Source organism: Giraffa tippelskirchi, chromosome 5, assembly GCF_054371585.1.
Source record: "Giraffa tippelskirchi isolate mGirTip1 chromosome 5, T2T-mGirTip1v1.2.pri, whole genome shotgun sequence".
NCBI lineage: Eukaryota > Metazoa > Chordata > Mammalia > Artiodactyla > Giraffidae > Giraffa > Giraffa tippelskirchi.
This window is the reverse complement of record NC_137279.1, coordinates 87,401,819-87,415,846: the sequence shown is the minus strand read 5'-3', so window position 1 is coordinate 87,415,846 and position 14,028 is coordinate 87,401,819. Positions and strand designations below refer to the sequence as shown.

The 14,028-nt window shown below is 64.9% G+C and overlaps 8 non-coding genes across 8 annotated transcripts; 6 read left to right on the top strand and 2 right to left on the bottom strand.

Annotated features, from left to right (window-relative positions):
* The first annotated feature begins 404 nt into the window (after positions 1-404).
* Positions 405-476, top strand: TRNAD-GUC (transfer RNA aspartic acid (anticodon GUC)). The gene has a single exon. It is a non-coding gene; the product is annotated as a tRNA-Asp (tRNA).
* A 755-nt stretch (positions 477-1,231) lies between these two features.
* TRNAG-UCC (transfer RNA glycine (anticodon UCC)) lies at positions 1,232-1,303 on the top strand. Its single transcript has one exon. It is a non-coding gene; the product is annotated as a tRNA-Gly (tRNA).
* A 294-nt stretch (positions 1,304-1,597) lies between these two features.
* On the top strand, positions 1,598-1,669 carry TRNAE-CUC (transfer RNA glutamic acid (anticodon CUC)). The gene has a single exon. It is a non-coding gene; the product is annotated as a tRNA-Glu (tRNA).
* A 7,076-nt stretch (positions 1,670-8,745) lies between these two features.
* TRNAG-GCC (transfer RNA glycine (anticodon GCC)) lies at positions 8,746-8,816 on the bottom strand. Its single transcript has one exon. It is a non-coding gene; the product is annotated as a tRNA-Gly (tRNA).
* Positions 8,817-10,235: 1,419 nt separating this feature from the next.
* On the bottom strand, positions 10,236-10,318 carry TRNAL-CAG (transfer RNA leucine (anticodon CAG)). Its single transcript has one exon. It is a non-coding gene; the product is annotated as a tRNA-Leu (tRNA).
* A 543-nt stretch (positions 10,319-10,861) lies between these two features.
* Positions 10,862-10,933, top strand: TRNAD-GUC (transfer RNA aspartic acid (anticodon GUC)). The gene has a single exon. It is a non-coding gene; the product is annotated as a tRNA-Asp (tRNA).
* A 755-nt stretch (positions 10,934-11,688) lies between these two features.
* On the top strand, positions 11,689-11,760 carry TRNAG-UCC (transfer RNA glycine (anticodon UCC)). The gene has a single exon. It is a non-coding gene; the product is annotated as a tRNA-Gly (tRNA).
* Positions 11,761-12,058: 298 nt separating this feature from the next.
* On the top strand, positions 12,059-12,130 carry TRNAE-CUC (transfer RNA glutamic acid (anticodon CUC)). Its single transcript has one exon. It is a non-coding gene; the product is annotated as a tRNA-Glu (tRNA).
* The last annotated feature ends 1,898 nt before the right edge of the window (positions 12,131-14,028 follow it).

Below are 14,028 nucleotides of genomic sequence, written 5' to 3'. Positions count from 1 at the left end.
CGCGCGGCGGCCGGCCGAGGCGCCTGGCTCCGCCGCCGGTCGCGCCCTCGCCCACGCCTGGCCCCGGACCCAGCCGGACCCTTGGCGTGCCGGCCCCTACCCACCCGCGCCTGTCCTCGCCAGACGCGGGCCGGCGGCGCGCCCACCGTGTCCTCGCAGCCTCGCGTGCCTTCTCGGGCCCCCTTCTCCCGGCGGAATGGCCGCGTTGCAGGCAAGAGGCGGCGCGCGCTAGGAGTTTCCCGTGTCCCCCGGGTCCGCGTCCCTGTCGGGGTCGGGGGCTGCCGCTCTGACTGAGGCGGCTGGTTTGGTGTGCGGTCGGGTCGGGGCCCGTGGCGGGCAGGGGGAGGCGTCGGCAGGCAGCCCGAGAGCCCGAGAGCGGCCGGGCGGCAGGGCGGTCGCCGCCGTCCTCGTTAGTATAGTGGTGAGTATCCCCGCCTGTCACGCGGGAGACCGGGGTTCGATTCCCCGACGGGGAGGCAACACACCCTTTTTGGTGGCCGCGGTCGCTCTCTGGCCCGCCGCCTGGCCCCCAAGGGCCCTTCGTCTCCTCCCTCCGCCTTTGGGCGAGGCGCCGGGGCGCCGCCCACGGCGGGGCCCGGTCTACCGACCGTCGACCCCCTCGAGCCGTGCAGCCCTCCAGCCCGAGCCCTTGGTCGTCGCCGGGCGCTCGGTCGCCACGGCGGAGCCAGGGCCTCCTTGGCGACCCCACGGCCTTGCCCGACCATAGCCGGATCTTGCGGCCCGCCCGCCCACAGTGGCTGCCGCAGTGGGCTCCTAGGCTCGCGACGCCCCCGCGGCGCGGCGCGGCACAGCGCCGGGAGGCGTGCAGGCGCGTGGGTCCCGTGTGCCCCTGTCGTCGTGGCAAGTGGCGTCGCCCAGCGCCCGGTGGAGAAGGGCTTTGGCCAGCTGGGTGCTGGCAGCTGCGAGCTGCGTGCCCCGCCTTGCCCCCCGGGGGTGAGGGTGGAGGCGTCCGCGGGCCGCGGCGGGGAGCGAAGGGCCGGAGGGCCGCAAGGGCGCGGGAGCGGCGCCCCGGGGCGGGCACGCCGGTGGACCCCGGCTGCTGCGTAGCGCTGGCGCAGATGGGGCGCCGCGCGGCTGCTGGGAGCGCCGGCGGCGGCGCAGAGCCGCCGGCTGACGGGGCGTCGGGGCAGGGATGCGGCGGCGGCGGCGGCGGCAGGAGTGTGCTGGGGCGAGCCCGGGGCCGGCGTCTGGCGGCGGCCCGGGCTGTGCAGCGTTGGTGGTATAGTGGTGAGCATAGCTGCCTTCCAAGCAGTTGACCCGGGTTCGATTCCCGGCCAACGCAGCGGGCCGACCTTTTGCTGAGTTGCAGCGCCCTCCCGGCAGGGGCGTTCGGGGGAGAGAGCGCTTGGAGCAGGGAGCCAGCTGGCCCGCGGCTTTTGGCGTGGGCGCGAGAAGCCGGCGGCGAGGGACAGTGTTTTGAGGGTGCCGAAAACAAGACGCACGCTAGGGCAGGCGGACTGACAGGGAGGGCGGGCGGGCGGGCGGGCGGCTGGACTTGCGGAGGCCGGGTGTGGGCACCAAGGTGGCATGGAGGCGCTGGGTTCAGCGGGAGCAGGCGAGGGCCGAGTCCCGGCGCTCCCTGGTGGTCTAGTGGTTAGGATTCGGCGCTCTCACCGCCGCGGCCCGGGTTCGATTCCCGGTCAGGGAAGCCTTTCTTCTTCCTCTCCGCCTGCCACCTCCCGATCTCCTCGCCGCCGGACCTTTCCACCCTTTTAGCCTACGCTGGCTCCGCGGGCCCCAGCGCTGCGACAGAGGCCCCCGGGCACCTGCACCTCCAGCCCAAGCAGGATGCAGGGCCCCCCCGCCACGGCGTCCCCGGGGGCAAACCTTTTGGTCTCGGTGGCAACCGCGCACCGCTTCCACCACGACCCGCCTGAGGCCTCCCATCCCCGGCCTCCCTCCCCCGTGAGGGGCTGCGGCTGGTGCCCCTGGAGGCGGCGGCGGTGATGCTCCCGGCCTTGTGCTGGTTCTCCTGCTGTTGGTGGTGGGAAGGAGGCGGGGTGGGGGAGGGTGGGGGGGAGGGGAGGGGGCTGCGGTGGGCGCCCGCGCCGGCCGGCAGCGGCGGTGGCGGTGGCGGTGGCGGTGGCGGTGGCGGTGGCGGTGGCCACAGCCGAAGGTGAGCGAGGGGGATCTGCCTCTGGGAGTGGGGCCGGTGGCCGCGGTCGCGCCTCCCTTCCCATGTCCCTCATGCCAGCCCCTCTCTGGGCGGCTCGGCCATTGCGCGCCCGGTCCCGGGCTGCCTGTGACCCCCGTGCGGCGCTGCTGACTCCGAGAGGGTTCTGGTCTTGAGTGGGCTCTGGGAGGCGGACCACGGCGCCCGGGAGGCATCAGTACCAGTTCAGTCGCTCAGTGCACTGCAGCAGCCCAGGCCTCCCTGTCCATCACCAACTCCCGGAGCTCACTCAAACTCGTGTCCGTCCAGTCGGTGATGCCATCCAACCACCTCATCTTCTGGCGTGTCGTCCCCGTCTCCTCCTGCCTTCCATCAGGGGCTTTTGCAGTGAGTCAGTCCTTCGCATCGGGTGGCCAGAGGATGGGAGTTTCAGCTTCAGCATCAGTCCTTCCAATGAATATTCAGGACTGATTTCCCCTACGATTCACTGGTTCGAGCTCCCGGCAGTCCAAGGGACTCTCAAGAGTCTTCTCCAACACCGCACTTCAAAAGCATCTATTCTCCGGCGCTCAGCTTCTTTATACTCCAACTCTCACATCTGTACGTGGACTACTGGAGAACCCGTAGCTTTCCCGAGAGGGAGCCGCCTCGCAGAGTCACGTCTCTGCTTTTCAATATGCTGTCTAGTTTTGGTCATAGTTTCTCTCCCAAGGAGCGAACGTCGTTTACATTTCACGGCCGCAGCCACCGTCTGCAGTGATTTGGGAGCCCCCCAAGATGAAGTCAGGCTTCAGCAATACGTGAACCGTGAACTTCCAGATGTTCAAGCTGGTTTTAGAAAGGGCAGAGGAACCAGAGATCAACTTGCCAATATCCGCTGGATCATCGAAAAAGCAAGAGCGTTCCAGAAAAACATCTATTTCTGCTTTATTGACGATGCCAAAGCCTTTGACTGTGTGGATCACAATACACTGTGGAAAATTCTGAAAGAGATGGGAATACCAGACCATCTGACCTGTCTCTTGAGAAACCTGTATGCAGGTCAGGAAGCAACAGTTAGAACTGGACATGGAACAACAGACTGGTTCCAAATAGGAAAAGGAGTACGTCAAGGCTGTACGTTGTCACCCTGCTTATTTAACTTCTATGCAGAGGACATCATGAGAAACGCTGGGCTGGAAGAAACACAAGCTGGAATCAAGATTGCCGGGAGAAATATCGATAACCTCAGATATGCAGATGACACCACCCTTATGGCAGAAAGTGAAGAAGAACTAAAGAGCCTCTTGATGAAAGTGAAAGAGGAGAGTGAAAGAGTTGGCTTAAAGCTCAACGTTCAGAAAACTAAGATCTTGCCATCTGGTCCCATCGCTTCATGGGAAATAGATGGGGAGACAGTGGAAACAGTGTCAGACTTCATTTTCTTGGGCTCCAAAATCACTGCTGATGGTGATTGCAGCCATGAAATTAAAAGACGCTTACTCCTTGGAAGGAAGGTTATGGACAACCTAGATAGCGTACTGAAAAGCAGAGACATTACTTCGCCAACAAAAGCCCGTCTAGTCAGGGCTATGGTTTTTCCGGTGGTCGTGTATGGATGTGAGAGTTGGACGGTGAAGAAAGCTGAGCGCCGCAGAATTGATGCTTTTGAACTGTGCTGTTGGAGAAGACTCTTGAGAGTCCCTTGGACCGCAAGGAGATCCAATCAGTCCATCCTAAAGGAGATCAATCCTGGGTGTTCACTGGAAGGACTGATGTTGAAGCTGAAGCTCCAGTACTTTGGCCACCTCATGCGAAGAGTTGGCTCATTGGAAAAGACCCTAATGCTGGGTAGGGTGGAGGGCAGGAGGAGAAGGGGACGACAGAGGATGAGATGGTTGGATGGCATCACCGACTCGATGGACATGGGTTTGGGTAGACTCCGGGAGTTGGTGATGGACAGAGAGGCCTGGCGTGCTGCAATTCACGGAGTCGCAAAGAGTCGGACACGACTGAGCGATTGAACTGAACTGAACAAGATGAAGTCTCTCCCGGGTTCCCTTGTGTCCCCATCCATTTGCCATGAAGTGATGGGACCGGATGCCACGACCTTCGTTTTCTGAATGCTGAGTTGTAAGCCAACGTTTTCACTCTCCTCTTTCACATTCATCAAGAGGCTCTTGCGTTCTTCTTCGCTCCCCCGGAGGCACAGGGGTGAAGATGAATGTGGACCTGTGCCGCGAGTCACACCACGGCAGCCGTGGAAGTGAGAGAGAAGGCAGATCCGGGCGGGGCGGGCCGGCCGGGAAAACCTAGCCAACCAGCCGGGAGGCGGCAGATGCGCTCGAGGCCGCGATGCCTGCCAGGGTGGACACCCCAACCGGCGTGGTATTTCCCTTGCCTGACCACAGCTCTCAGTGCTACCGGAGTGAGGCAAGATGTACCCAGGTCTCCCTCCCCCACTCCTAACCCAGGGTGGGCACTCGGGCTCGCGCGCGCATGCACACACACACACCCCCCCACACACACACAGAGCGCCCTGTTCCACATACCCCTCACCTAGTTATGACCTCTTATAGTTTCCCATTCTCTCCAAACCGTCTATCCAGGATCCACTCCATCCCTCTCCCCAACCTGTCATCGTCTTCCCCTAGGAACTCTCCCCGAGGGTAATCGCCCACCGCAGCCTCCTCTCCGCCAGATCTTGGGCTGGTGTGTCAGCAAAGGATGTCTCGTCTGTTCAAGGACCGTGTCCTTCGCGGGGAGGGGAAGTGGACGGCCGATGAAGCGCACCAACGTGCGGCGAGGGCGGCACACTCGGGCGCGATGGGACAGAGCCGATTCCCCTGTGGCAGTGGATCCCCCGTGGCCCGACGTGTGCTTGCCGTCGCCGCAGGAGGTTTCCTCGACGCCCCTGCCGGGGCCTTGGGCGCCAGCGTGCATGGCTGAGAGTGCGGGCCGAAGGCGCTTGGGGCCATGGTTGGTGGCCGCCCCACGTGGATCAGGGAATGGGGCAGAACGATGGCAGGGAGAGGGGGCGGTGGCGAGCCGGGTGCTGGGAGGCAGGCCCAGGGGTGCTTGGGCGGGGCGTCTGCGCGGAGTGCCGGCGGGAAGGGGGAGGCGTGGGGCTGGCGGGGACCTGGCCGAAAGAAAGATCGGCAGGCCACTGGAGCGGGGCCTCTGCAGAAGCATGGGGGCGGTGGCGACGCCATGCCAGGCACATGTGTGAGGCTGGGACAGATCTGCGTTAGGGGTGGGCGTGCGGTATGGGTGGGTCGGAGGAGCCGGAGGGAGGCCCGCACTGGGGGACACCGGGGCAGGGCAGGGAAGGACAAGGACGTGTGAGAGATGGGCCGGGGCTCCAGGGGCTTGGTGGCGGGTAGATGGGGCCGAGCCTGGAGGGTGGCAGGAAAGGCAGATGGCAGGCGGTGACAGTGGGGGGGGGCTCCATTCGGGCGGGGTGGCGTGTCAGCGTGCGTGCCACACTGCTGCGTGGTGGTGCAGGGTGCTCAGGCTCAGCGGTGGGCTGGGGCTCTGGGCGGTGGCTGGGACGCAGGCAAGCGAACGACAGCAACGGAGTGCCAGACAGGGGCCAGACCCGGGCTGAAAGGCCTGGGCCCACCGTACCGCCCCAGAGCCCAAAGTCACCACTCATCAGGAGCAAATGTCCAGTCTCGGGTGTGACATTGCTGGGGGTCAGGGTGGGATGGGGTGTGGTGGTAGGGAGCGGGGGTGGCCGAGATTTCGTGAGGACCGAGGAGAGCTCCCATATGACCGAGCACACCCCCTCCAGGGTACATACCTGCAGAGTACCAAACTCGGAGAGATCTAAAGGTCCCTACACCGCCATGTATGTAGCAGCAGTATTTGCCACAGCCGAGACGTGGAACAAGCCCCAGTGCCCATCCACAAATGGCGGGCACAAGAAGATGTGGCATAGATGGAGCATGGACATATCACTCGGTCATAAAGAAAGAAGGGAAGCATTGCCACTTGTCAAAAGCCACGATGGACCTAGAGACTCTTGACACTCGGTGAAGAAAGTCAGACCGAGTTGGACAAACGCATGTGGAATGTGTAAACTAATACGACACGAACCTATTTGCCGAAGAGAAACCGACTCCCAAAGAAAACCACCGTAGGGTAACGCAAGCGGTAAGGCAGCGGTGGAGGGATGGCTGTGGAGCTGCAACGAACAGATCCGCAGGACCATGTGTAAAGGGAGAAGCCACAAGCTTATCCAGTTCAACGCAGGGACTAAGAGTCAGTATCCTGTAATAACCTCCAACGGAAAAGAGTCTGAAAACACGTAGGAAATCTGAAATCTGTACATGGGAAACAGAACCGCTTTGCAGTCCGTCGGACATGAGCACACTATTGGAAACCCACTGTACTTCTCCCACAGCCGCCACTACGACATTGGAGGAAGGTTTAAAAATTAAGCTAAATCGATAGGTAACTGAGTAAGCCGGAAACAGGTGAGCTATCACGATCCCAACCCTGGGTACATATCCGTGAAAGCCGCAGCTCTGGATTCGGCAAGACACGTGCAAACCCCACGGTCACTGCAGCACCGTGCGCCACAGCCGAGGCGAGGAGAGAACCCTAGTGTCCGTCACCAACGGCTCACCCACGAAGATGCAGTACCAGAGAAAGGCAGAGAATGGGGTGTCTCTGAGCCGTCCACAAGAGACAAATAGTGTCACTGGCAGCAACAGCGGCCGGAGCTGCAGACTATTACCCTCGGTGAGGGAAGACACAGAGAAGGGCACAGATGGGTGGATTCTAAAGTGTTGTACACCTTAATCCCTGTGCCAAACAGCGACAGACACCCAGCCACAGGAAAGCAACTTGGGGCTTCCCAAGGGCAAAGTCAGGGCCGGAGGGATGAATGAGGAGCTGGGCTCCACGGATATACCGTAGTAGGACTGCATAGAAAGGAGAGGAGCCACAAGGATACACAGGATACCACAGGGAATAAGATCCAGTATCCTACCCTTCCAGAACAGCATCTGCTACTACATGGAAGTCAGTCCGTCGAGGGTCGGTCCAACGATAGGAAGAAGAAGAGCTTCCCATATGACCCAGCAAACCCAATGCTGGGTACCCATCGGGAGAAGACCAAAGCCCTAATGGGTAGAGATGCAGGCATCCCCCAGGGTCATCGCAGCCCTCTATGCCGTAGCCGGGACATGGGATACGCCCAAGTGCCCGTCGGCAGGTGGCCGGCACAAGAAGATGAGGCGTATCTGTCCCGTGGAATATGACGCAGCCATCAAGAAGGAGCAGCCTTTGCCGTGGGCCCCAACGCCAGATGGACCCACGCAAGAGTCCACTTGGTGAAGTGAGTCGGGTGGAGAGGGACAAAGCTTTGTGGAACCTAACAACTAACACAAAGGAATCCACGTGCAAAGGGGAAACCGACGTTCAGACGGTTTGGAGAAACCGTACACCGGGCTACCCAAGGGGAAAGGCAGGGGAGGGAGGAAAGTTGGAGTCGGATGGAGAGATAGGACATCCTATAGGTACAGTAGGTAAGCAACAAAGCTTTACTGTGTAGCATGCGAACTGTATTCGAATCTCGCCTTCAGCTACAATGCAAAATCACCTGAAAGAGAACAGGGGACTGAATCACTTTGCTGTGCACCTGAAACTAACCCAGGGATGTAAATCAGTTCCACCTGTGTTGGAAGAAGCAGAAAAAGGAGCAGGCCGGGGGTGGGGGTGGGGGTGGGGGTGGGGGTGGGGGTGGGGGTGGGGGTGGGGGTGGGGGTGGGACGGGGGAAGGCAGTCCAGTGGGACAAAAGCAAAGGCAGGTTCCTTGACAAGAGCAGGATTTGCCATGGCTGAGGGAGGAACGGGGCCTGCGGCGGGTGTTGGGGATGGGGGAGATGGGGGTGGGGCGGGGGGAGCAGGGTGGGGGGGCGATGGGCCCGGTTGGCGGAGTAGGGCGATGGTGAAGGTGCAGGCTGAGGTGGTGGTGCTCTTGGGGCAGGGCTGATGCTGAGCTGAGGCGGGCAAGAGGGTTTCAGGGGAGGGGGTGGTGTTTGAGCTGGTGAGGGCGTTGCTGGTGGAAACCTCTCTCTGCCCAGGGACAAAAGATGAATCGAGAGTACAGTCCGCCGGGAGCTGGTGGACTTCTTTGCAACTCCTCCTGCAAGGCGATGCTCCAGGGACCCTCCCGGGAAAAGGGAGGTATCCTTGCCAGATGCGGCAACTTCCTTGCCCCTGGCTGTGCAAACGTAGTGTGATTGATTTTCGGAGTGTGGGGAGAGTGAGCCAGGGAGCTTGGAGACGTGAGGAAAGGTGAAGAGGGGAGGCGGCTGGGCGCCAGCGGTGGGGTATTCCTTCCAGTGAAATCCCTGAGCCACCGGCTGGGTCCGGGTGAGGAAGCGAGTAAACACAGGGGAGGTATCTGGGCGCACGGGCGGCTGAGCCTGCGGGGTTTGGGGCCACGGAGCCTCGGCAGCAGGGCCGAGAGTGTGTGGGGTGGGGGGCCGTCCGCGCGGGAGAGGCAGCTGGCGGCAGGGAGCAGCCAGCGGTTGCAGGAGCCCTGCCTTGAGCGCGTTTCAGTGGGCAGACCTAGCTGGGCCCTGGGGCTGCCCTGCGGGACCAAAAGGGGACGCAGTGGCTGCATGGGCCGGGAATCGAACCCGGGCCTCCCGCGTGGCAGGCGAGAATTCTACCACTGAACCACCCATGCACCGGTGGCCGCCGCCGCCCGCCGCTGCCCCAGAGGCGCTGGCCGCCACCCGCCCGTCACTGCTCACTGCTCGCCCGTGGGCATCTCTCTGCTCCATCGGGCGGGCGACCTGAAAGCCAGGATCCGGGCGCGTGCAGGACCCCGGGGCGCGAGCCCTCGAGGGACCCCCGGGCGGCGGGACGCCGGCCCACTCGGGACGCGGCTCCCGCGCCTTCTGCGCCGACCACGGCCGCCGCGACGCTGTCGGTGCCGCCCGAGGGGCCCGCGAGCCGACGCCGTCTGGCCGGCGCGGGGATCCCTGTCAGGGCAGGCGCTGCGTGGTCGCTGCGGCCGCGCACCGACGTTCCTCTCAGCGACCGCGGAGTCCCGACCCAAAGTCCCTCTGGCGGGCTGGCTTTCCGGCCGGGGCGGGGTGGGGCGTGCGAGAGCGGGCGGGGGCCGGGACTCCGGGCTCGGGCCGTGCCGGATGCGCGAGCGTGGGAGCGCGACGCGCAGAGCGGCGCTCAGGCCCAAGGACGCAAAGGCGTGTGACACCCTGGCTCCTGCGCTCCCGAGGGGTCCGGCTCTGACGGATTGGTGGTGGTGAGGAGGGGCCCTTTGGCAGAGCGGCTCCTGGCTCGGCGACTGCAGGCTGAGGCAGCGAGCGCGCCAGGGCGAGCCTGGCTCCGGCCCGGGCAGCGGCTTTCCCCGGGAACGGGCGCGGTGGCGCCGAGGTCGGGGGCGCGGGCCGGGCGCCTGTGGGTGGGGTGGACGGGCACGCAGGGCTTCCGCTCACTCCCCAGCGGAGCACCCTTCCCGGGACGGACTCGTGCACGGAGGGCCGGTGTTGGCTGGCCAGCAGGAAGGCTGGGTGGCACGCGTCCCGGGCGGGAGGCAGGCAGGTGTGGCCCGGCCAAGGCCGCAAGGCGGTGAAGCCTCGAGGGCACGCAGCACCCCAGGCGGCCAAGGCGGGGGCTCGGCCGCCTCGGTGTGGCTGGGGAGCACAGGCGGGGCGGCCGGGCGGGCGCGGACGACAGGGTGCCGGCCGGAGGGAGAGCTGCCCGGGGCGGACGGGGAAGCAAGGCTGCGAGAGCGACTTGGCCGTTCACCAGGCAGAAGTCGGAGCGCTGGCGAAGCGAGGAGGGCTTGCCACCCGCCGCGGGGCTGCGTGCGTCGGCGCGGACGGGGGCGGGGTGGAGCGGGGCCGTGGGAGTGGGAGTGGGAGTGGGGGGATGGGCGAGGGTGGGCGAAGGGGAGGCGGGGAGGCGGGGAGGCAGGAAAACCGGCAGCTGCAGGCGCAGCCAGCTGGGGAGGACAGATGCGCTGAGAAGGACTGAAGGTTCCTGGTGTGGGCTGCAGGTGGCGGGGAGGGCGTGTGTGGAGAACGGCAGTGGCGCGGGGAGGACGGGCGCGTTTGTCGGGCGGGCCAAAAGGCTGGCTTGTCAGGAGTGGGATTCGAACCCACGCCTCCAGGGGAGACTGCGACCTGAACGCAGCGCCTTAGACCGCTCGGCCATCCTGACGGCGGGCCTGGGCGGGCGCGTGGCCGCTCGCCTGGCTGGGACCCGACGCGGCGCGAGCCCCGGCGCCCTTGGCGGGACGCGCGGTGCGCCGCGCCAGGCAGGCGGGCGGCCGTCTGGTGTGCGTGAGCGACGGAGCCGGCGCGCGGCGGCCGGCCGAGGCGCCTGGCTCCGCCGCCGGTCGCGCCCTCGCCCACGCCTGGCCCCGGACCCAGCCGGACCCTTGGCGTGCCGGCCCCTACCCACCCGCGCCTGTCCTCGCCAGACGCGGGCCGGCGGCGCGCCCACCGTGTCCTCGCAGCCTCGCGTGCCTTCTCGGGCCCCCTTCTCCCGGCGGAATGGCCGCGTTGCAGGCAAGAGGCGGCGCGCGCTAGGAGTTTCCCGTGTCCCCCGGGTCCGCGTCCCTGTCGGGGTCGGGGGCTGCCGCTCTGACTGAGGCGGCTGGTTTGGTGTGCGGTCGGGTCGGGGCCCGTGGCGGGCAGGGGGAGGCGTCGGCAGGCAGCCCGAGAGCCCGAGAGCGGCCGGGCGGCAGGGCGGTCGCCGCCGTCCTCGTTAGTATAGTGGTGAGTATCCCCGCCTGTCACGCGGGAGACCGGGGTTCGATTCCCCGACGGGGAGGCAACACACCCTTTTTGGTGGCCGCGGTCGCTCTCTGGCCCGCCGCCTGGCCCCCAAGGGCCCTTCGTCTCCTCCCTCCGCCTTTGGGCGAGGCGCCGGGGCGCCGCCCACGGCGGGGCCCGGTCTACCGACCGTCGACCCCCTCGAGCCGTGCAGCCCTCCAGCCCGAGCCCTTGGTCGTCGCCGGGCGCTCGGTCGCCACGGCGGAGCCAGGGCCTCCTTGGCGACCCCACGGCCTTGCCCGACCATAGCCGGATCTTGCGGCCCGCCCGCCCACAGTGGCTGCCGCAGTGGGCTCCTAGGCTCGCGACGCCCCCGCGGCGCGGCGCGGCACAGCGCCGGGAGGCGTGCAGGCGCGTGGGTCCCGTGTGCCCCTGTCGTCGTGGCAAGTGGCGTCGCCCAGCGCCCGGTGGAGAAGGGCTTTGGCCAGCTGGGTGCTGGCAGCTGCGAGCTGCGTGCCCCGCCTTGCCCCCCGGGGGTGAGGGTGGAGGCGTCCGCGGGCCGCGGCGGGGAGCGAAGGGCCGGAGGGCCGCAAGGGCGCGGGAGCGGCGCCCCGGGGCGGGCACGCCGGTGGACCCCGGCTGCTGCGTAGCGCTGGCGCAGATGGGGCGCCGCGCGGCTGCTGGGAGCGCCGGCGGCGGCGCAGAGCCGCCGGCTGACGGGGCGTCGGGGCAGGGATGCGGCGGCGGCGGCGGCGGCAGGAGTGTGCTGGGGCGAGCCCGGGGCCGGCGTCTGGCGGCGGCCCGGGCTGTGCAGCGTTGGTGGTATAGTGGTGAGCATAGCTGCCTTCCAAGCAGTTGACCCGGGTTCGATTCCCGGCCAACGCAGCGGGCCGACCTTTTGCTGAGTTGCAGCGCCCTCCCGGCAGGGGCGTTCGGGGGAGAGAGCGCTTGGAGCAGGGAGCCAGCTGGCCCGCGGCTTTTGGCGTGGGCGCGAGAAGCCGGCGGCGAGGGACAGTGTTTTGAGGGTGCCGAAAACAAGACGCACGCTAGGGCAGGCGGACTGACAGGGAGGGCGGGCGGGCGGGCGGGCGGGCGGCTGGACTTGCGGAGGCCGGGTGTGGGCACCAAGGTGGCATGGAGGCGCTGGGTTCAGCGGGAGCAGGCGAGGGCCGAGTCCCGGCGCTCCCTGGTGGTCTAGTGGTTAGGATTCGGCGCTCTCACCGCCGCGGCCCGGGTTCGATTCCCGGTCAGGGAAGCCTTTCTTCTTCCTCTCCGCCTGCCACCTCCCGATCTCCTCGCCGCCGGACCTTTCCACCCTTTTAGCCTACGCTGGCTCCGCGGGCCCCAGCGCTGCGACAGAGGCCCCCGGGCACCTGCACCTCCAGCCCAAGCAGGATGCAGGGCCCCCCCGCCACGGCGTCCCCGGGGGCAAACCTTTTGGTCTCGGTGGCAACCGCGCACCGCTTCCACCACGACCCGCCTGAGGCCTCCCATCCCCGGCCTCCCTCCCCCGTGAGGGGCTGCGGCTGGTGCCCCTGGAGGCGGCGGCGGTGATGCTCCCGGCCTTGTGCTGGTTCTCCTGCTGTTGGTGGTGGGAAGGAGGCGGGGTGGGAGAGGGGGGTGGGGGAGGGGTGGGGGAGGGTGGGGGGGAGGGGAGGGGGCTGCGGTGGGCGCCCGCGCCGGCCGGCAGCGGCGGTGGCGGTGGCGGTGGCGGTGGCGGTGGCCACAGCCGAAGGTGAGCGAGGGGGATCTGCCTCTGGGAGTGGGGCCGGTGGCCGCGGTCGCGCCTCCCTTCCCATGTCCCTCATGCCAGCCCCTCTCTGGGCGGCTCGGCCATTGCGCGCCCGGTCCCGGGCTGCCTGTGACCCCCGTGCGGCGCTGCTGACTCCGAGAGGGTTCTGGTCTTGAGTGGGCTCTGGGAGGCGGACCACGGCGCCCGGGAGGCATCAGTACCAGTTCAGTCGCTCAGTGCACTGCAGCAGCCCAGGCCTCCCTGTCCATCACCAACTCCCGGAGCTCACTCAAACTCGTGTCCGTCCAGTCGGTGATGCCATCCAACCACCTCATCTTCTGGCGTGTCGTCCCCGTCTCCTCCTGCCTTCCATCAGGGGCTTTTGCAGTGAGTCAGTCCTTCGCATCGGGTGGCCAGAGGATGGGAGTTTCAGCTTCAGCATCAGTCCTTCCAATGAATATTCAGGACTGATTTCCCCTACGATTCACTGGTTCGAGCTCCCGGCAGTCCAAGGGACTCTCAAGAGTCTTCTCCAACACCGCACTTCAAAAGCATCTATTCTCCGGCGCTCAGCTTCTTTATACTCCAACTCTCACATCTGTACGTGGACTACTGGAGAACCCGTAGCTTTCCCGAGAGGGAGCCGCCTCGCAGAGTCACGTCTCTGCTTTTCAATATGCTGTCTAGTTTTGGTCATAGTTTCTCTCCCAAGGAGCGAACGTCGTTTACATTTCACGGCCGCAGCCACCGTCTGCAGTGATTTGGGAGCCCCCCAAGATGAAGTCAGGCTTCAGCAATACGTGAACCGTGAACTTCCAGATGTTCAAGCTGGTTTTAGAAAGGGCAGAGGAACCAGAGATCAACTTGCCAATATCCGCTGGATCATCGAAAAAGCAAGAGCGTTCCAGAAAAACATCTATTTCTGCTTTATTGACGATGCCAAAGCCTTTGACTGTGTGGATCACAATACACTGTGGAAAATTCTGAAAGAGATGGGAATACCAGACCATCTGACCTGTCTCTTGAGAAACCTGTATGCAGGTCAGGAAGCAACAGTTAGAACTGGACATGGAACAACAGACTGGTTCCAAATAGGAAAAGGAGTACGTCAAGGCTGTACGTTGTCACCCTGCTTATTTAACTTCTATGCAGAGGACATCATGAGAAACGCTGGGCTGGAAGAAACACAAGCTGGAATCAAGATTGCCGGGAGAAATATCGATAACCTCAGATATGCAGATGACACCACCCTTATGGCAGAAAGTGAAGAAGAACTAAAGAGCCTCTTGATGAAAGTGAAAGAGGAGAGTGAAAGAGTTGGCTTAAAGCTCAACGTTCAGAAAACTAAGATCTTGCCATCTGGTCCCATCGCTTCATGGGAAATAGATGGGGAGACAGTGGAAACAGTGTCAGACTTCATT